We start from the raw sequence: 19,030 nt of genomic DNA, 5'->3' as shown, positions 1-19,030 counted from the left end.
TGCTCACAGTTCTTTCAAACAGTAAAATCTATGGAGCATTTAACTATCCAAAAGTAGTTGATTGGTAAATATATAGCTCATTTATATTAGGCAACATGAGGTAGCTACCTAAAATTCTGTTTCATAGTTCTTGTGTTTTGGAAAGTTGTTTAATTCATAAGTTTAGTGAAAAAAAACTTGCTTGATACAAATTTTATAATATCTTGAAGTGAGGAACTAGAATAAACTTTTTTATCATTTTTTCTAGTTTCTGTGATAACAGGTTATTATGATTTTTTAAAATTTTTCATGTTTTTTTTAAGAATATATTAATTTTATGTCATAAGCTCTTATTTGAAGGAAAAGCTTCGAGGTGATGCTGATGAGAACATGAAGAAATTTAGCATTCCTCTGCAGATGGCTACCTTTGCATTCTCTTAAGAAGCTGAATAATATTCATTAAAGTGTAACCAACATTGAAGATATGTCAACATCAAACATGTTTTTCATTTTTGATACATGAAATTGATTACCTTCTGTCTTTATTATTTATGGATTCTGTGTTTCTTAATGTGCCTGCTCACTAAAATATATTTAGAATCCTCAAATCAATAATTATGGTGCTTTCTCCATCATTCGTGAACATGCACAGACAAGTGAAAAATCTTGAGTCACCTGAAATACGTGATCCTGCTGAAGTCAAACAAGATGAGGTTCTGCTTTCTTGATTCAGTTCTCATAGTAAATGTGTCCCTTCTGTAGTTTCTTTATTGCCACAACTTTTTTTTCCCTTTTGTACTTTTTTTTTTTTTTAATGTAATTTCATTGTTTGAGATTTCCCCCAAGCATACTGCTAGAGTGCTATCTGGTGTTCCTATGTACAAGGTTGTGATGTTCCTTACAAAGAAAATATGCATTTTAGGTAAGATTCATTTAGCCATGAGTTACGGTGTTGTTGGCCATGAGTTCAGTCAGCAATGGGTCCATGATATATATTATTAAATAAGGTGTCTTGAAACAGAAACACACATAAAATAAGATTATGTATTAATTTGTTGATGAAAATACTGTGACTGGAGGTTTATAGGAACCAAACCCTGTATTCCCCTAAGAGCAATGGTCCAGTATTCACTAATTCAGTAACTGCAGGTAATTTGTAGAACATAATTTACTACAAATACAATTAACTACTTTGTAGCTAGTTTCTTAAATAGTTTCTATATAACTTCTAAATAGTTTTATAGCTCACCCACAACTCTTTTAACAAAATGTTAGTTTTTTTCTGATAACATTTTTGAAATATATTTTTTGAATCCCTAATGTTTTATGATGGCTTTTTAGTAGGCACCTTTATGTGGAACAGGGGAGAGACATCATAGCAGTCTGATTTCTGCATCCTCTATCCCAATCTGTCAGAACTTCATCTGTAACACATGCTGAAGTTCACCCAACATCTTATTTTTACAGTTTCTGCTGATAAAATAGAGAAGAAGAAGACAAACACAGGTCTAAATTTTATAGTCAATAATGATGATAATAATTCTCAAGTTATTAATATTATTATTGTTATTATTTTAACCGTGGAAAACTTAAAAGTGAAGGATTGTGTAAGTCTAACAATAAAGTCCCAGATGCTAAGTAATTATAACTACATATTAGAAAAGGCAAACCTTTTACTGAATTGGATTTTTTAAGTAAATTGGCTAATTTCTTCAGAATTAACATATATTAATTCAATATTTTAAGGAAATAATTAGGTCTTGAGCTAGAATACTGGCAGTGGTAATGAAGAGAAAAGTGATTATAATAATTTGCATCCAGAAAGGAGGTGCCTGGAAACTTTTGGATAAGAGAGGGGGTTCCCAACATGAAGGATATGTAAAGGTCACTCAGAGATGGCCTCAAGTGAGAACAATTGATGTAGCAGTGGGACTCGCATGGAAGTCAAATGGGGCGAAGTGGGTAGAGGTGGCCTTAAGAGGTAGATAAAAGAGAAGAAACATACCTGATCCGGGGAAAAAGTATTTGTGTGTGTGTGTGTGTGTGTGTGTGTGTGTGTGTATTTAATCAATATGTGCAATTAGCTGTTCAAATGGAAAAACACGGGGATGTTCATGATGGAATTAGAAACAAGAATTGGAGGCGGGAAGGAAAGGTGATGATGAACCTATTTTTGAGATTTCTATAGCTTAGAGATATTAATAATCTATGTTGAGCAATGTCAGTTGAGTTTTATAATTAGGATAAAAATTCTTTAGCAGAATAGGTCTTATTCTGAAAATGTAAAGGAATTGTGATTGATGATTTGATGATTAAATGTCCACAAAGGTAGCCTGTCATATTTGAGCTTTCCTTTAAGTGAGAAAAAGAAATGATCCAATCTCAATGTGCAGTCCCTTATGCCTGATTCCTGACATCTCTACTAAATGTTGCACAGGGTAAATACACATAACAGATTTCTCTCCTTTCAGTAAAAGAAAAATAAAAAATCTGATGGTACCAAAAATAAAAGACAAATACTGGGAAAACCTTAATAATAAGTCAAAATTTCATCCCCAAATAAATCTGTATTGGGAGTTCTTTGCTTACTATATGCCATAATTAGCAAGCTAATGCCTAAGCAAAATGTATAACAAAAATCTTGAGTTTTATTGAACTTTGGTATGTGTGTATATATCAGATTAAATTCTAGTTGCAAGGTAATAGCAAAAAATGATGTAGACTCTGACCTTAAAAATCTATGTCTAGTGGGAAGGAAGACAATAAACCAAATATTACAGTACAGTGTCAAACACTATGGAAAAGTTTCATAGAGTATGTGGTAGGAAAGAGATGGCTTATCTGAACTGTCAAACATGAGAGATTTGGAGATAGTGAGCAATCCATACCACACATATGAAAGCCATTTGTAATTATTTGGAAATTAATTAAACTTTATACATGATTATTATGTGTACTAGAACCTATATAATTAAAACTGTATATATAGAATTATTTTATAAAAAATTTTTTTTTAATTTTTTATTTTTGATAAACATATATTTTTATCCCCAGGGGTACAGGTCTGTGAATCACCAGGTTTACACACTTCACAGCACTTTTATATAGTTTTTTTAAAATATTTTATTTATTTGACAGAGGGAGAGATCACAAGCAGACAGAGAGGCAGGCAGAGAGAGGGGGGGAAGCAGGCTCCTCACTGAGCAGAGAGACTGATGTGGGGCTCGATCCCAGGACCCTGAGATCATGAGATGAGCTGAAGGCAAAGGCTTAACCCACTGAGCCACCCAGGCACCCCTATTATATATAGTTTTTATATATAAAACTATGATATAGTCTTATAGTACATATAGGTTTTATATGTAAATTGTTTATATTATACATGTATAAAAATTTAACTATACACAGAAAAACATACATCTCACCCATTCACATGCTATAGTCCAAGCTTTAATCTGCAGCTCATTTTGGGGGGAAAAAAATTCAAGTTGCTTGACCAATGTGTCATAGCTGTTGCAAATTAACACTGACATATTTTCTCCAGTGGAAACAATCTTTCTCTAATGGAAAGCTGCATGAGCAGGCACAGAATTCCCTGACTCCTAAAGAAAACAACCAGGAAGCTCTTCCTGAGATGGAGAATATAATCATTAGATTAGACTTAAATACTAAGATTAGAAAAGATCCACAGGATAAGGCTGTTGAGTTAAATTTGGTATCATGATTGAGAATTCTAATTGTTGGTCATATTCTTTATCTCGTATCAAATTCTGCAAAGACCTACCCATCATTCTGCTAGTTCATCCTGATAAAGAGACCTAGACTCCAAATAATTACTATAGTTATTCAAGGTTCTGTAACGCAGTCATGTGAGAATTGCCACAAATAAAAACTCCCAGAATTCCTGTGATAAAAAGGGAGATTTCCTGCTGAACTAATGTGGCTTTCTGGAGGAAGCAGTTTGAATTAAAATATATAAATTGATAGATGCCTAAAAGCAGTATTAAGGAGAAAACACAAGAAGGGTGACTTGTATCTAATTTTGCCATTTAAAAAAAAATCCTGTTTTCTTGTGTTTGAATCAAATTTCCAAATTTATTATTTTCGGCTTTAGCAGCCACATAAATAAGCTAAAGAAACACTAGGAAATGAAGACTTGCTGATCTTTTACCCTAAAATACCATCTTTGAGAAACTGCTTTCGAGAGACTTTGGCATTTCAAGTTAAGGTCTGACTTGGCAGTACTGTTCTCTCTACATTGTTCCAGGAAAGTGTGGAGTTTAAGGAAATGGAATTTTTATACCCTTTTTATCCCTTGGCTACCGATGCACTGATATTTTGGCACTCCCAGTAAGATCACAGAGCTTTTCTGCAGTGCATTTTATTTTTAGAAAACTCCAGTAGTTTTATCTGCTTCTGTCATCTTCCACACAGGTGACAGACACACACACACACACAAAAGGAGAGAGAAAGTAGAGAAAATCCCTCTTTTTTTAGATGTACTTTTAAGGAGTTACAGAGTTTTCTTTTTTAAACTAAGCAAACTGAGGTGCAAAATTCTCTCCAAAGTTTCAGTAAGGCTCATACTCTGAAAAGTTTATTACTGATATATTTAGAATGTATTGTTATAACTTTGCTATTTTATTTAAAGAATAATTCCTCAAAGGAACTTACTGTAAATAATAATAATTAATACTTAAAAATTTTTAGTTCTTATAATCTTATTTGATCATTTTTTATTTATGCTATCTCTAATTGATATAATTTTATGGATGTAGTGACTGAATTTTTTCATGGCAACGGATATCAGTGAACTCTATGTTGAGATTTATTTATTTATTTATTTAATTATTTATTTTTTAAAAAGATTTTTATTTATTTATTTGATAGACAGAGAGAGATCACAAGTAGGCAGAGAGGCAGGCAGAGAGAGAGGGGGAAGCAGGCTCCTTGCCAAGCAGAGAGCCCGATGTGGGACTTGATCCCAGGACCCTGAGATCATGACCTGAGCTGAAGGCAGAGGCTTAAACCACTGAGCCACCCAGGCGCCCCCTATGTTGAGATTTAAATCCAACCCACTTTAATTTGAAAAATTTTGTTAGCTCCTTCCACTAAAAAAAAGACTAACATAACACAATAAAATTTTTTTAAAAAGAATAGATGTTATTAGAATAAGGACTCTCTTAACAAAACTTGAAACTAGCTCTTGATTATTCTTCAAAGCACCTTTAATGTCCCCCAAGGGAAAATGGAAAGGAAGGAGAGGAAAGATTTAGCAATTGAATAAGTGGATGTGGGAACCCCTTTTCCCACAGCTTTCAGGATAACAAGGACTCTGATTCTAGATACATAGAAAATGCTCTAAAGCAATTTGTTAGATCAATAAGAAATGAATTAATGAATGTTTTGCACAAGGAGAATTTAAAAAGAACAAGACTACTCGGTCAAAACTGTGGGCTTGTACCTTTGAACAATAATCTCTGGAGTATCGAGGCAGCTCTCTCTTCAATGAAACAGTTGTCAGTCTCTAGCCAATAAATACACTCCGAATGCAGCAACCCAATGTCTGACACAACTATGGTACTATTTATCAATTATTTGCATATTTTAGTTTTTGAAAACTCCTAAAACAGAAAACAAATAAACCACAGGAGTTCTCTTAGCTTTCATGGAGTTTCTGTTAGCCTTTTACTTTTAGACAGAATTTCTCTTATAAAGTTAGCCAAGTTTAAAGTATTAAATGCATTTTACTAAAAGTGCATTTAAATATTACACTGGGACTCAGGAGATTTCGTTTGACAAATGAGATCAAAGTATCAAATTAAGCAAGTGTGCTGTATTTAACACCACTTTAAAAAATAATACACCTTGAAATCAATTTTGTTTTCTATGACATGGACCCCAGGAAGTCGGCCACAGAAAGTAGTGAAAATGCACATTTTTTTACTGATCTAAGATTTTATTATGAAAGAGACATCTTATGTGCAATGTTTCTCAGAGTGTACTTAATACCAGAATGACCCAACACAAAGCATTTTTTTGTTTCAGACAGGATACTCTGTTGAAAGAGGAATTTGATTTTAGATAATTAGGCATAAAAATGGTTTAAAAGAAAATTGAGGAGTTCAAAATGCCTTTGAGATGACTGCTAGAATATATTTACGTATAAATATTTAGAAATGATACTCAAACCCACAGGCAAATCTGCTTGAAGAAGAAATCACTGTCACTGCCATGACTGCCGATGGCTCCTAATGAGCTCTGCTGCAGGATTTCAACTTGCTTTGCGTTCTGTGATACTACCAGTGTCCACACCACTGCTGGTCCCTGAGGAACCCAGTGAGGCAATCATTTTTTTCTTCACAATCCACAAGCTGCTACAGTCACTTGCTGACAAGGTTGATTCACATCAAGACACCTTCCTCAAAATGCTAATGCTTGAACTCAATCTCTATCTGGGTGCATCTGATTGGTGAAACCTAGACCATGTGCCTGTGATTGGGATGAGAAGGAGGTAGTGGGAGAAGATTTGCGGGATTTACTTTGAGAACTAAGTGTTAACATACTTAAATAATTTCCAAATTTGGGTATTCTAAATTTACTGTAAAAATAGAAACTAGGGCACCTGGGTGGCTCAGTGGGTTAAGCCTCTGCCTTCAGCTCAGGTCATGATCTCAGGGTCCTGGGATCAAGACCCACATCAGGCTCTCTGCTCAGCGGGAAGCCTGCTTCGCGATCTCTGTCTATCAAATAAATAAATAAATAAATCTTAAAAAAAAAAAAGAAACTAGAATTGAAATCCTGGCACATTTGCCAAGAGTAATTAACTTTAGGGCTATATTACAGTCATAATACATGTAAGTTTCATGTGTCAAGTCAATATAACTCTCTATAATAACTAGTCAAAACTACTGCTACTAACTTGTGTTTATATAATCCTTTGCAATTATATAATTTATGTTAGCCAACTTCACATTTTATTTTTTCTACAACCGTGGGAAAGGGCTAAGCTCAGATCTCATTTCCTCCAGCACAACAATTCTCAAGATCTGAACCATGTGCACTTGGCTTTTGGGAGATCTTTAGGGAAACAAGTATTTCTACAATGATACTAAACTGTCATTTGCCTTTTTTACTGTGCTGATATTTAATCTCATGGTGTAAAAGTACAATGATGAGAAAAACTGTTGGTGTCTTTGCACAAATCCAAGGTAGTGAAGACAAATTAATACTAACAGTCTTTCTATTATTTTCTGCCCCAGATTCAGAGGGAGAAAAAAAAAATCATTGTTGAAGCAGTAAAAAGTTGATTAATTTTGGGGCACTTGGGTAGCACAGCCTGACTCTTGGTTTTAGCTCAAGTCATGACGTCAGGGTCACGTGATGAAACCCCACATGATTAGGATAGGATCTGCTTGAGATTTTCTTTCCTCTTTTTCTGGCCCTCCCATCTGTGTCCTCTCTCTCTAAAATAAATACATAAAAATTTTAAAATTTTTAAAATTTTTAATTTAAATTTAAATTTTAATTTTATTAAATGGTATTTTTGAGTGTATGTATTTTTAATATTCTGTATGATAAAATCTGAAGCTCTCATGAAGAACTTCTGCTGACTATTAAAGAGTGACAGTTGTACTGAAGTCGGCCATTGAGTGATTGAGTTGCAAGCTGAAGAGCTGATTTTCCCCCCTTTGAACAGTATTTTTATTTATCTATCTATTTATTTATTTATTTTTAGAGATTTTGTTCATTTATTTGTCAGAGAGAGAGAGAGCACAGGCAGGGGGAGTGGTATGCAGAGGGAGAAGCAGTCTTCCCACTGACCAAGAAGCTGAATGTAGGACTTGATCCCATGACTGTGGGATCATGAACAGAACTGAAAGCAGATGTTTAACCAACTAAGTCACCAGTGTCCCCAGTATTTTTATTTAAAATATTATTGTCATTCAGACTTGGGGATGTGGCAGACATTTTCTAGAAAATGAACAAAATGGCCATGCTACTTAAGGGGGAAAAAAACAAAGTATTTGTTGCCAGTGATAAAATTTGAGTTTTGTCAAAATCAAAATTTTGGAAAACATGTATTCATCATTGTAAGCTTGACAGACTCCTAGTACTTGGAGTCTATTCTGAGAAGGTCAGTGATTATGTAAACGAACATTTTAAAAACATTTTGTAATTAAATGTGCCAATGTTTAGAAGGCTTGCATAAATCAGTGAACTAATATTTTCCAATTGGCAAATGCACAGCATTACAAAATCATATGCAATTAAAAGATCCATTCAAATGCAAGATAGACAGATGAATTTTAATCTACCAAAGGACGAAAACTTTACTGATGATATGTTTTCAGGTCACAACTGCAATTAACCTTTAGGAAACCACCTCCCGTTGAGTTTTGGTGTAGTATCAAAGAAGAATATCTGCCATCACCTAAAGGTACTACTGAGGAATGCCTGTCATGAAAAATATCATGTTTCCGACTAAAAACAAGTATTCTACCACCCCCTAATTATTCCAGAAAATAGCTGGCTATAGAGAACTCTTCAGTCTGAAGACTGAACAAGTTTTCCTTTTTTCAGATCTCTCCAAATTGCTCATTTACCCACGTGCTACCAACCAAGGACAGAAAAATGTAACTGAAGGCCGTGTAGGAAGTCTTCAATGCTTCTAGAAATCCCACTCTAATGGAACATTTTTCAATCAGAGATTATCTCAAGATTTCCTCCATTTCCTTCACAAAATTGTTTCTTCCTGCAAGCAACTCTGGACTCTGCTAAAAGGAACGTAGTCACAGATGGGTTCTTTTAAGGCTACAAGCTCATGAAGAAACAGCCTTCACTAATTTTGTCTCAACTTAGTTTTGTCTTTGACATTATTAAAATACCTCTCCCTTTTCCAACTACAGTTTTGTGTGAAGCTAAATTTCCTTCATATACTTCAACCGAAACAACATATTGTAACAGATTGAATGTAGAGGAATATATGAGAATCCAGCTAGCTGTCCTCTAATAAACCAAATATGTAAGAGATTTGCAAAAATGTGGGAAAATACTATTCCTCTTACCAACTGTGTTTGGTTTGGAAAATATATTTTTAAGAAGGTGCATTATTTGGGTTAGCATGTAATGTGTTAATCTTGTTTTTTTTAATGGATAAATCAATCAATATTTTCAATCTGTTTTAATTTCTCATATGGTAAATATTAAAAGATATAGGTCATAAGACACATTTCTTTGGGGTCCTCAATTTTAAGAGTACATAAGTGTCCTGAAACACTTTTTTTTGAGAACTTCTCTCCTAGTCTTTTACTAAGGATTGTACTTCCTGTAAACATAGGCACTTGTTTTTAAAAAAATAATTACAATAAAAATCATCAGCTAGTTCTTAAAGTCTTTGACATTAGACTCTTGTCTCTGTCATAATTGTCAAATATGCCTTTTGAATGCCTAATGTTTACAGTGTGGTCGAATAAAAACAGAATAACTAGTGTCAGAAAGTGAAACTGATGACACTTCAAATGGGCAAGAGTATAACTTCAATATAAATAGTGTATTGCATTCATATAGGTTTTGTATGTATTTAAATTATGGTGGTAGTAAGGATAATTTAAAAAAAAATCCAAAGAGGAAAAGGATGAAAACAACAACAACATCAAAAAACAGTGATTTATAAAAACAAAGGGGTACCAGGCCTTTTCCCTCACATTTCCACAGTTACTGAAAGTTTTTTTCACATTTTGTTTTATTATACAGTTACAGCTGTATGCCATGGAAATGTATTTCTTATTTACTTCACAAGAGTACTTTTATAATGGAACAATTAACAACCCACAAATTGTTAATTCCTTGTTAGTATGAAACCATCTGGTGTCAAATTCTATACACCAGGGTGGGATTTGAAGCAGACGTGCTCCCCACAACATGTTGTGTTAATCACCAGTGAAACCTGATGAAAATAATCTTCTGCTTTTAGAAATGCAGCTACTGTTTTAGCCAGGGTATTTTTTTGCGGGGCGGGGGGGGGGGGACATACATTGTATATTTCACTTGAACCTATGTTGGAATTTTATTAAGTCGTTTGTGTCAGGGACAATAATACCCATTTCAGAAGCTTTACAAGGTATAGTACACAAGATGCTTCATGTTTATTCATAAACACATGCAAGCCATGGTTTTATTTGCAGAATCATGGTGTTTTACATAATGTTTTAGAGTATTTTTTACATTTAGAAAATACCTAAAATATATTAACTTACATGCCCAGTGTGACTATAAAGTAAAATAGTAAGATGCATGAAAATACCAAAAATTTAACTGTTCATTATGTAGGCATACATAACAGAGATCATCTGAATCTTTTTTTTTTTTAAAGATTTTATTTATTTATTTGACAGACAGAGATCACAAGTAGGCAGAGAGGCAGGCAGAGAGAGAGGAGAAAGGAGGAAGCAGGCTCCTCATTGAGCAGAGAGCCCGATGCGGGGCTCGATCCCAGGACCCTGGGATCATGACCTGAGCTGAAGGCAGAGGCTTTAATCCACTGAGCTACCCAGGCGCCCCAGATCATCTGAATCTTGATCAAGCTTTAGATATACTGCAAAGAAGATTTAACATTCGCATCATTTTGTTCATTCCTCACATTTTATTTTCCTACCTAATTTTTTGTTCATTCTGGTTATCATGTTGACCCAATTATGTATTCCTTAATGGTTTCTGACTTTCACTTGTTCCAGATATTTCCACCTCTCCCTTTAGAAATAGTGAAATACTTGGATTTGGGGGAAGTTTTAACTGTACGGAAGGTGCTTCTTTTTCTGTTACTAGCAAAATTTGACAGGATTGCTTGAATTTCAGGAAAAGATGGTGGTTTTAAAAATAATTCTTAAAAATCCTCTTACCTGTAGCTCACTTAAAAACAACCAAAAATAAGGAAACCTTATTTAGAAGGAAACTCAAAACTTTTATTGTATTATAAACATTAAACAGCATCTGTTATTTGCAGTACAATGTAAGAAAACTGAAGTAAAAAGGATTTTCTAATCAACCTATATTTTTTCTATTACAAATCAAGGTGCAGTGCTGTAGCATACGGACCAGAATTTGAAGTGCATGACTAAGGCTATCCTGTAATTTGGAGAATGGGTTAAGGCAGGGTCAAACTGCAGGAAGTGTGGGCAGGATACTTTACTATTATCAGTAATGAAAGAGACAGGAAAAAAAATTAAAAAACACTGTCTTGCAAAGATATACATTAAAAACTTGTCTCACATCTAGCTTCCTCTCTTCGAGGAATAAGGCCCGGAGATGAGCTATCTTTGCAGCTACGTAACAAATCTTACGGAAGAGAAGAGCAGGTGCTGGTGTGCACTGCCAAATGTTTATAACAATTTCACCACATGGATGTGTCTCTTCCAAGATAAGCCCCCTATCTGTGGCAGCCCCAAGAATAGCCTGATCTGAAAATTCTGTGTCGTCTATTCTGCCCAGTTAGGTGTCCCCTCTCCCCTGATCCATCTGCATGGAGTCTGGGCTGGCATTTTCTTCTTCCCCACAAATGTGGACATCAAATTTCTTACTTCAAAACTTCCTGAAGAATGTAGCTGAGGACAGGGCAGGAGCTAGAAATGACAGCTGTCTGGAGTAACTATAAAATAACACTTTACTTTTTTAGTTCTCTTTACGTTGGAGCAGAAGTTCTGCATCTGGTTCTTTATTTGGAAGTTTTAAACAGGTGTATTCATTTTCTACAGTTACCTCAAAAAAAAAAAATTAAAACATACTTGCTGGCTTCTAAGGACACAAATGTATTATCTTCGAGCTCTTGATGCCACAAATTGGCCACATGTCTCACCAGCATCGAATCAAGATGTCAGCATAGCTGCTTTCTTTTCTGGAGGCTTCACAGAGAATCCATTTCCTTGCCTTTTCTAGCTTCTGCAGACCTCTCACATACCTTGGCTCATATATTTTTACTCCAAAGTCAGCAATGTTGCATCTCAGATTATTTTTCCATAGTCACATCTTCTTCTCACTGCATCTAGGGAAATTTCTTTCATTGCAAGACCCATGTGATTAGACTAGACCCACTAGATAATTTAGGAAGATGTCAAAATTCTTAATCAAACATGTAAAGTCTTTTTTTTTTTAAGATTTTATTTATTTATTTGACAGATAGAGATTGCAAGTAGGCACAGAGGCAGGCAGAGAGAGAGGAGGAAGCAGGCTCCCTGCTGAGCAGAAAGCCCAGTGCAGGGCTTGATCCCAAAACCCTGGGATCATGACCTGAACTGAAGGCAGAGGCTTTAACCCACTGAGCCACCCAAGTGCCCAAGTCTTTTTTGTTTTTCTTTGTAAGGTAACATATTCACAGGTTCTAGGGATTAGTACTTAAACATCCTTAGGCACCATTATTCTATTCAGCAGAGGAAAACATTTCTGTTTTTCTCTGAAAACAAAACTTACTTTATTTCTACAAAGTATCTGTTTCAATGGCTTATAATGCCATTAGCAAAATTAAATCATAAGATTGTGATGGGTAATACTTGTTTTTTAAATTTTTTAAAAAAAGATTATTTATTTGAGAGAGAGAGAGCAGAGAGAGAGAGGATCCTGAAGCTGACACTCCTCTCCACCCACACACCACCCCACCCCTGCTTCCTGTCCCACTGGAGTGCAGAGCCCATCTCAGGACTCAATCTTGCCACCCTGAGATCATGGCTGCTTAACCGACTGAGCCACCAAGGCACCTGTGGTTATATTTGTAGTAAGTAGATCTCCTTTCACACTTTAGTCAAGCTCTCAAGTTTTATTTTCCTCTTTGAGGGTTAATGCAATTGGCTATAGAACTTAAGACAATTAAGTTTGATGTATCAATTTTTAGTTCTCTCATCTGTGATGATTCAATGATCTGCAAAGTTTATAGATTAAAGACCATATTTCACAGACACTTGTGAACCAAAGATGTAAATCCAAATATCTACCAACAAAAAATCAGCTCAAATGTGACCTCCTCAGAGGTTTCCTTTCTGAGACTCCACTAGCTTCTCCACTTCTACTTTATTATTCTTCAGAGGATGCTTCTCTACCAAAAATTACACTTTGTTTAGTTGATCATTGCCTTCCCCACCTATGTTCCAAAACATATTTATTCTAGCTACATATAAACTTCAGCAACCCTTTTATACTCCATACTTATAATGATTATTACTTTCATTCCTCAGTACATAAAAATTAAACAAATGTTATTGATAAAGATCATAACATTTTGAGAAAGAAAAATTTTACTTTATTGTAAAATTTTATTATGATACTTTCTAATGTCTCAGAATAACTTCCTTTTGAAAGTGTTTAAATTTGCCTTTCTTTCTCTTTAAAATAATAAAAATAAATCTTAAAAGAAAAAGGGGGGGGGGGTTGCCAGGGTGGCTAGGTCAGTTAAGTGTCTGACTCTTGCTTTCAGTTCAGTTCATGATCTCAGGGTCATGAGATGAAGTCCCATCCTGGGCTCTGTGCTCAGCGGGGAGTCTGCTTGAGATTCTTTTTCTCCCCCTCTTGCTGCCCCTCCCCCCACTCGTGCACTCACTCTCTCTCCAAATAAATAAAAATAAATAAATCTTAGCAAATGTTTGAAATTGCTCCATGTATTAGTACAGTAAAATAAAGAATTGTCTGACTATTGAAACTAATTCAAATAAAAAGGGATCAATGTATGACTGGACTCCATATTTGATCATTTCTAAATCAGATAGTATCATGACAAGAAAAGAATAATTTCCCTACTTTGAAGTACATAGAGAAAATAACCATCTGTTGTTTCCATTTAACGTTATTTGTTCACATTATAGTGTACTTAGGGTAGGGAGAAAGAAAATTCACCTCTAAAATAGATAAAAATATTTTAATATCTTCAAGTTGTGTGATTATTTTATTGAAAATAGAATAAATGGATTAATCAGTAAGCTAAGATGGTATTTTAGCTCCCTTTGCCTTGAAATTTCTTCAACTTTTTTTTTTCTGTTTTTGAAGGGAAAAAATGGGATTTAGAACTCTTGGTGTTCAGATCATCGATACAATGTGAACTCTAAGGGAGTGTGAGGGCAAGAGACTATAATCAAGGATGCCGGCCTTGTGAGAACATGAATTCATGACAAAAGTGCTAATGAAGTTTAAGTCATAATCAGAGGACTTCTATACTTGGACAGAGTGTGCCTTGAAGTTATTGTAACTACGGTATACAAATTTCATGAAATTTAGTCAGACACAGAGATGACTATTCTAGAACACAGGTTCCCAGGGTATCGGTTTTTGTTCCATCTCAATTTTCTCTTTTCCTCCCAATCCGAGACATTTCAGGTACCAAAGACAGTATATAAACTATCACCCCTGAGATCACCCACTTACCATTTTTACAAGAAATAGCAAGAGTTGCCCATTGAAATAAGGAGAAGAATAAATGTAATTCCAATCATAATATTTTTGGTAAAAGATTAACCACAGACACAAATGCATCTCTTCAAAGATGAGAAAACTGAAGGAAAAACACAGCAACAAAATGAATCTTACATGATTCCTCTTCAAGTGCAGCAAAGAAAAAAAATGCAGTAAAGAAAAATGGGAAACAGGAAATGTCAGACAGTGTAGAAATGAATAACATGTGTTGGATGCATTACAATAGGAATAAAATGAAATTACAGGCTAAAATGACTCATTCTCTCAGGAACTGTCCAAGAGAAAGCGTGTATTCTTCAAAACAAGGAGTAATAAGGTAATAGAATACAATGAAAACAGAATTTATGAAAAGAATTAAGATGGGGATGTTATTGTACAGTTTGGATAAATGATCAGGAAAGGCAGGGAGGCAGAATTAAAGCAACAAAGCAAATCACAGAAATTGAGAGCTTGTTTGAGAAAAAAAATCTGACAAATGTTTGAGAAAAAAATACAAATTATTTAGAAGCATAGGAACAAAATTATAACTTGGGAGTATAACCAATGGACGCATATAAAAATGTTTGAAACTCACAGAACTGAGAGGAATATAATGTGATGTTAGACATACAAAAACCAACTCAGTCCTTTATATATCAATGTAATTAAGAATAAAAAGTATACAGAAAGAAAATAACCATTGCAATTTTTATTAGTATATTAACTTTATTTACCATACAAATATGAAATACATCTTTATACCTGCTATGAGATATTTAAAAAACTCTTCCCAATACATTTCTTCTCATAGTCATATATAAATGTATTTATTGAAATCTTGGTCTTCTTACCTTTAGAATTTTTAAATTTCACTATTTTAATTTTACTATATTTTTTCCTAGAATTCTACTTCCCCTTAATTCATAATCTATCATAATTTGTAACCATTCAGGAAATGTGGTTACAGAACTAATAGTCTCGAAGACACCTGAGCCCACAATAGAAGAGATGCCAAAATATTTTCTTCCTCATCTCTGTTAGTAACACCTCTCTAATAGTGCCCAGTAAATATGCCTTCACTTTGAAATTACTATGTTGCCTAGTACATAGTGGTACTCAAAAAACATTTATTGGATAAATTAACAGATCATTCCCGAAGTCACCTGGGGAGACTATGGCTCCCTTTTCCACAGCTGAATGTGGCAGTGGGTTGGGGGTGGGGAGAAGGGCCTAGGATTCATGTGTGCTGGGTTGCCAAAAGCAATGCTAGCTGTGTAGCTATTTCACGTGGGATAGTCTATACTAGACACACCTGTGGTTTATTGAGGAATGACTTAGTTTTGAGACGTCCAACAGAGGTTCGTTGGAGGAGGCAGATCACAGACTGTTTATTCAGGCTTCCAGCCACAATTGACAAACAGCCATCCTCTCATATGTTCATTACTATTTTGGTGTACTGCCAGTTTCTCCAGGACTGTGAAATTCTCCTGGTGGGCTATCTCCTCAGCTTTCTTTCATGTCTATGAAGAAGAAGGAGATGCTGGTTTGAGTTAGGAATAACTTGTTTGTTTGTTTGTTTGTTTGTTTAAGCATGAAATAGAACTCCACTGACAGGTTATGATAATCTGAGAGGATTGTTATAAGGGCCACTCAGAATTATTGAACATAAGTAAACTAAAATAGCCATTTTATACCTCAAGAGCCCTGCTCCTCTGGAAGAGCACTTTGGCCAAGTATTGCTTCAGTTTGGATTATTTGACTCCTTGGCCATTCTTTCAAATGACTAGATAAAAGAAACAGAGAAGTTCAGGGTCTCTAAGGTTCACATCTTTCATGGGATTCTTCCCTAGTTCAATTCCCACTTGCTTATTTTGAATCACCAATTGGATAGTCACTTTCTCCATTTAGAAGAAACTCATATGTACTAATCGCTCAGTGAGCAATGCCACAAGACATTCACACCAACAAAATGGTTGCTTTCTAACCTCATTTCTTAGGTTGTTCTTTTTCGGGCATGAAAGAGGCTTTCCACAGTCTACCAGACCACTCTGAACCTGCCTGTTCACACACATCTTCTCTACCTGGGCAGCTGAATTTTCCCAGAAAGAACGAAGCCTTAACTCTCTCCAAAATCTATGATACCTGTTTTGGGTGAGCTTTGTCTGCACACAAATTAGATTAGCTTTACCAAATGATAGCGACTTCTCAAACTAAGATTTAAAGGCTGTTGCAACTAATTCTCTCGACTTGTTCAGTGACTTTGCTGTCCATCAAGATAGTTCGGATTCCTCTCATTATATATGAATGGAAGAGATCAAAAAGTTAAATATGTTAGAGAGATACGTGTACTTACGGTAAGGGGTCAAGGAACTTCTTTTGTAAAGGGTCAGATAGTTGCTGCTTTAGGCTTTGTGGGCCTTACAGTCACCTTGACAACTGCTCAGGTGTACTGTTGGCATGCAAAAGCAGCCAGAGACAATACCAAGAGGATCAGAAATGCCTATGTTCCAATAAAACTTTATGGATACTGAAGTTTGAACTTCGAATAATTTTCTTGTATTAGAAAATATTCTTCTGCATTTTTTCAGACACTTAAAAGTGGTTTTATTTGTAAATATATACATCAATGGCCAGTATAACTGACCATAAATAAATACATAAATGACCAGTGGGCAAGATTTAGACAACAGGTTATAGTTTGCTGACCTCTGCTAGATGTATCAACTTCGAAATATATTTCAGAAAATTTTCATTCAAGCGCTCCATTCTTTTTTTCTCCTCTGGCCATAAGCAAAAAACTGATGGAAATAAATGGGAAGTGGCCATTCTGATCTGTCAACCCCAAGCTCAAAATCCACAAAGCTCCTTGGCTCCTGCTTTACAAATCTGTTCCAGTTCTAATTCAGGTTCCCGACAGCTTGGAAGTGATTTGCCTTTCTTCTTTATCCCTCCTGTCAAGGCAATGGCTCTCTGCATGGTTTCCTAGCCACGTTTGGAGAATCTGCTAGTGTCCACTTCTTCCATAGCCCATAGAGGGGATAATTAGCTAAGACTCAGAATAGAAAGCCAAGTTTGACAGCGCCTGGCTTGGGACTATTGAAAAACGGGATGTCTGCTTTTCTTTAAGCCAGTTATGAAGGAGACACTACAAAATTTTAGATATTTTTGTTTAACCGAGATATGCATCATATTTAAAATGTAAGAAAAAATTCTAATACAATGTTAGTGAAATACCCTCCTACGCCTAAGTCTTGATTATCATATTTCTTTCATCTGGTATTTACCTCTACTTTTTAATGATAATGCTTATCTTGCTGTTTTATTTAATATGGCTACACATATTCTCCTGCTTCCATCCAACAAAGTTATATCACAATTTTTGATTAAATTGATATTTAACACTTAGAATATTCTGGCATAGGGGCGCTTGGGTGGCTCAGTGGGTTAAGCCACTGCCTTCGGCTCAGGTCATGATCTCAGGGTCCTGGGATTGAGTCCCGCATCGGGCTCTCTGCTCAGCAGGGGGCCTGCTTCCTCCTCTCTCTCTCTGCCTACTTGTGATCTCTCTCTCTCTCTCTGTCAAATAAATAAATAAATAAATCTTAAAAAAAAAAAAAGAATATTCTGGCATGAACTTTTCATTTACTTTGAGTTCAAGTAACTCACTATGCTCACATTTTACATTTGCTTAGTCCTACAACTTCATCTTCCCTGAAATCACTTGCCTCTTCTTTATGTTTATTTCTCCATGTACCTACTCCCAGTGCTTCACACTGTCCCCTTCAAAGAGCCTCATTAAAGTACACTAAACTAAAAACCCTCTCCGTTATCCTGTTTCTTCCATGCACTTTTTTCCCCCTGGGCAAGCGTTTTTTGTCTTCTTGCTCAAATCTGGACCAATCAGGCATGCCGAGATGCCCCAGTTCTCTTGCCATTTCCTTGAATCTCCATTCTGAGGAGTCTCCTTACCATTTGATTTTGTCAAATGCTCCCTTTTCAGTATCCCACATTTTACTTTTCCTGGGTGTAACAGTGATTTTTGTGGATTTCAACAACCTAACAAAGGAGTTACAGAAGTGAAATTTTTGGAGACTTGCTTATCTAAAAATGTCTTTATTCTACTCTCAAAATTGATCAATAGATTATCTAGTCTGTAGCTCAAGATTGAAATTAAGTGTCTCACAAAAATTTTTGGACATTTACCCATTTTATTCTAACTTCTAATGTTGCCACTAGTATTCTTATGTGCAAAAATTTTTGTTATTAAACCCCTTTTTTCTTCATTATTAAAGCTTTTTGTCTCTTTCGCTCTTTTTTTCTGTCATCTCCCTCTCTCTCTCTCTCTTTTAACAATTATATGTCATAATGAAGATTTTTTTTTTTTTACATCCATTATTCTGAGCACTTACACATGTATTTAGGTTAAGGCTAAGGATAATTGTGGCATTATTTCTGTGATAACTTTAAATTTTTACTTTTGGAATTCTTTATGGAATTTCTATCAGGTATATATTTGAATTCCTATTAATTTTCAATTTCCTTATACTTTCTCTACTGTTACTCTCTTTCTTATCTTTTATTTAGAAGGACAATTCTTCATCCTTTTACTTTCCTACCTTAT

The sequence above is a fragment of the Mustela lutreola genome, chromosome 5 (genome assembly GCF_030435805.1).
Source record: "Mustela lutreola isolate mMusLut2 chromosome 5, mMusLut2.pri, whole genome shotgun sequence".
Classification (NCBI taxonomy): domain Eukaryota; kingdom Metazoa; phylum Chordata; class Mammalia; order Carnivora; family Mustelidae; genus Mustela; species Mustela lutreola.
The sequence above is the reverse complement of the archived record's forward strand: the minus strand, read 5'-3'. Positions refer to the sequence as shown.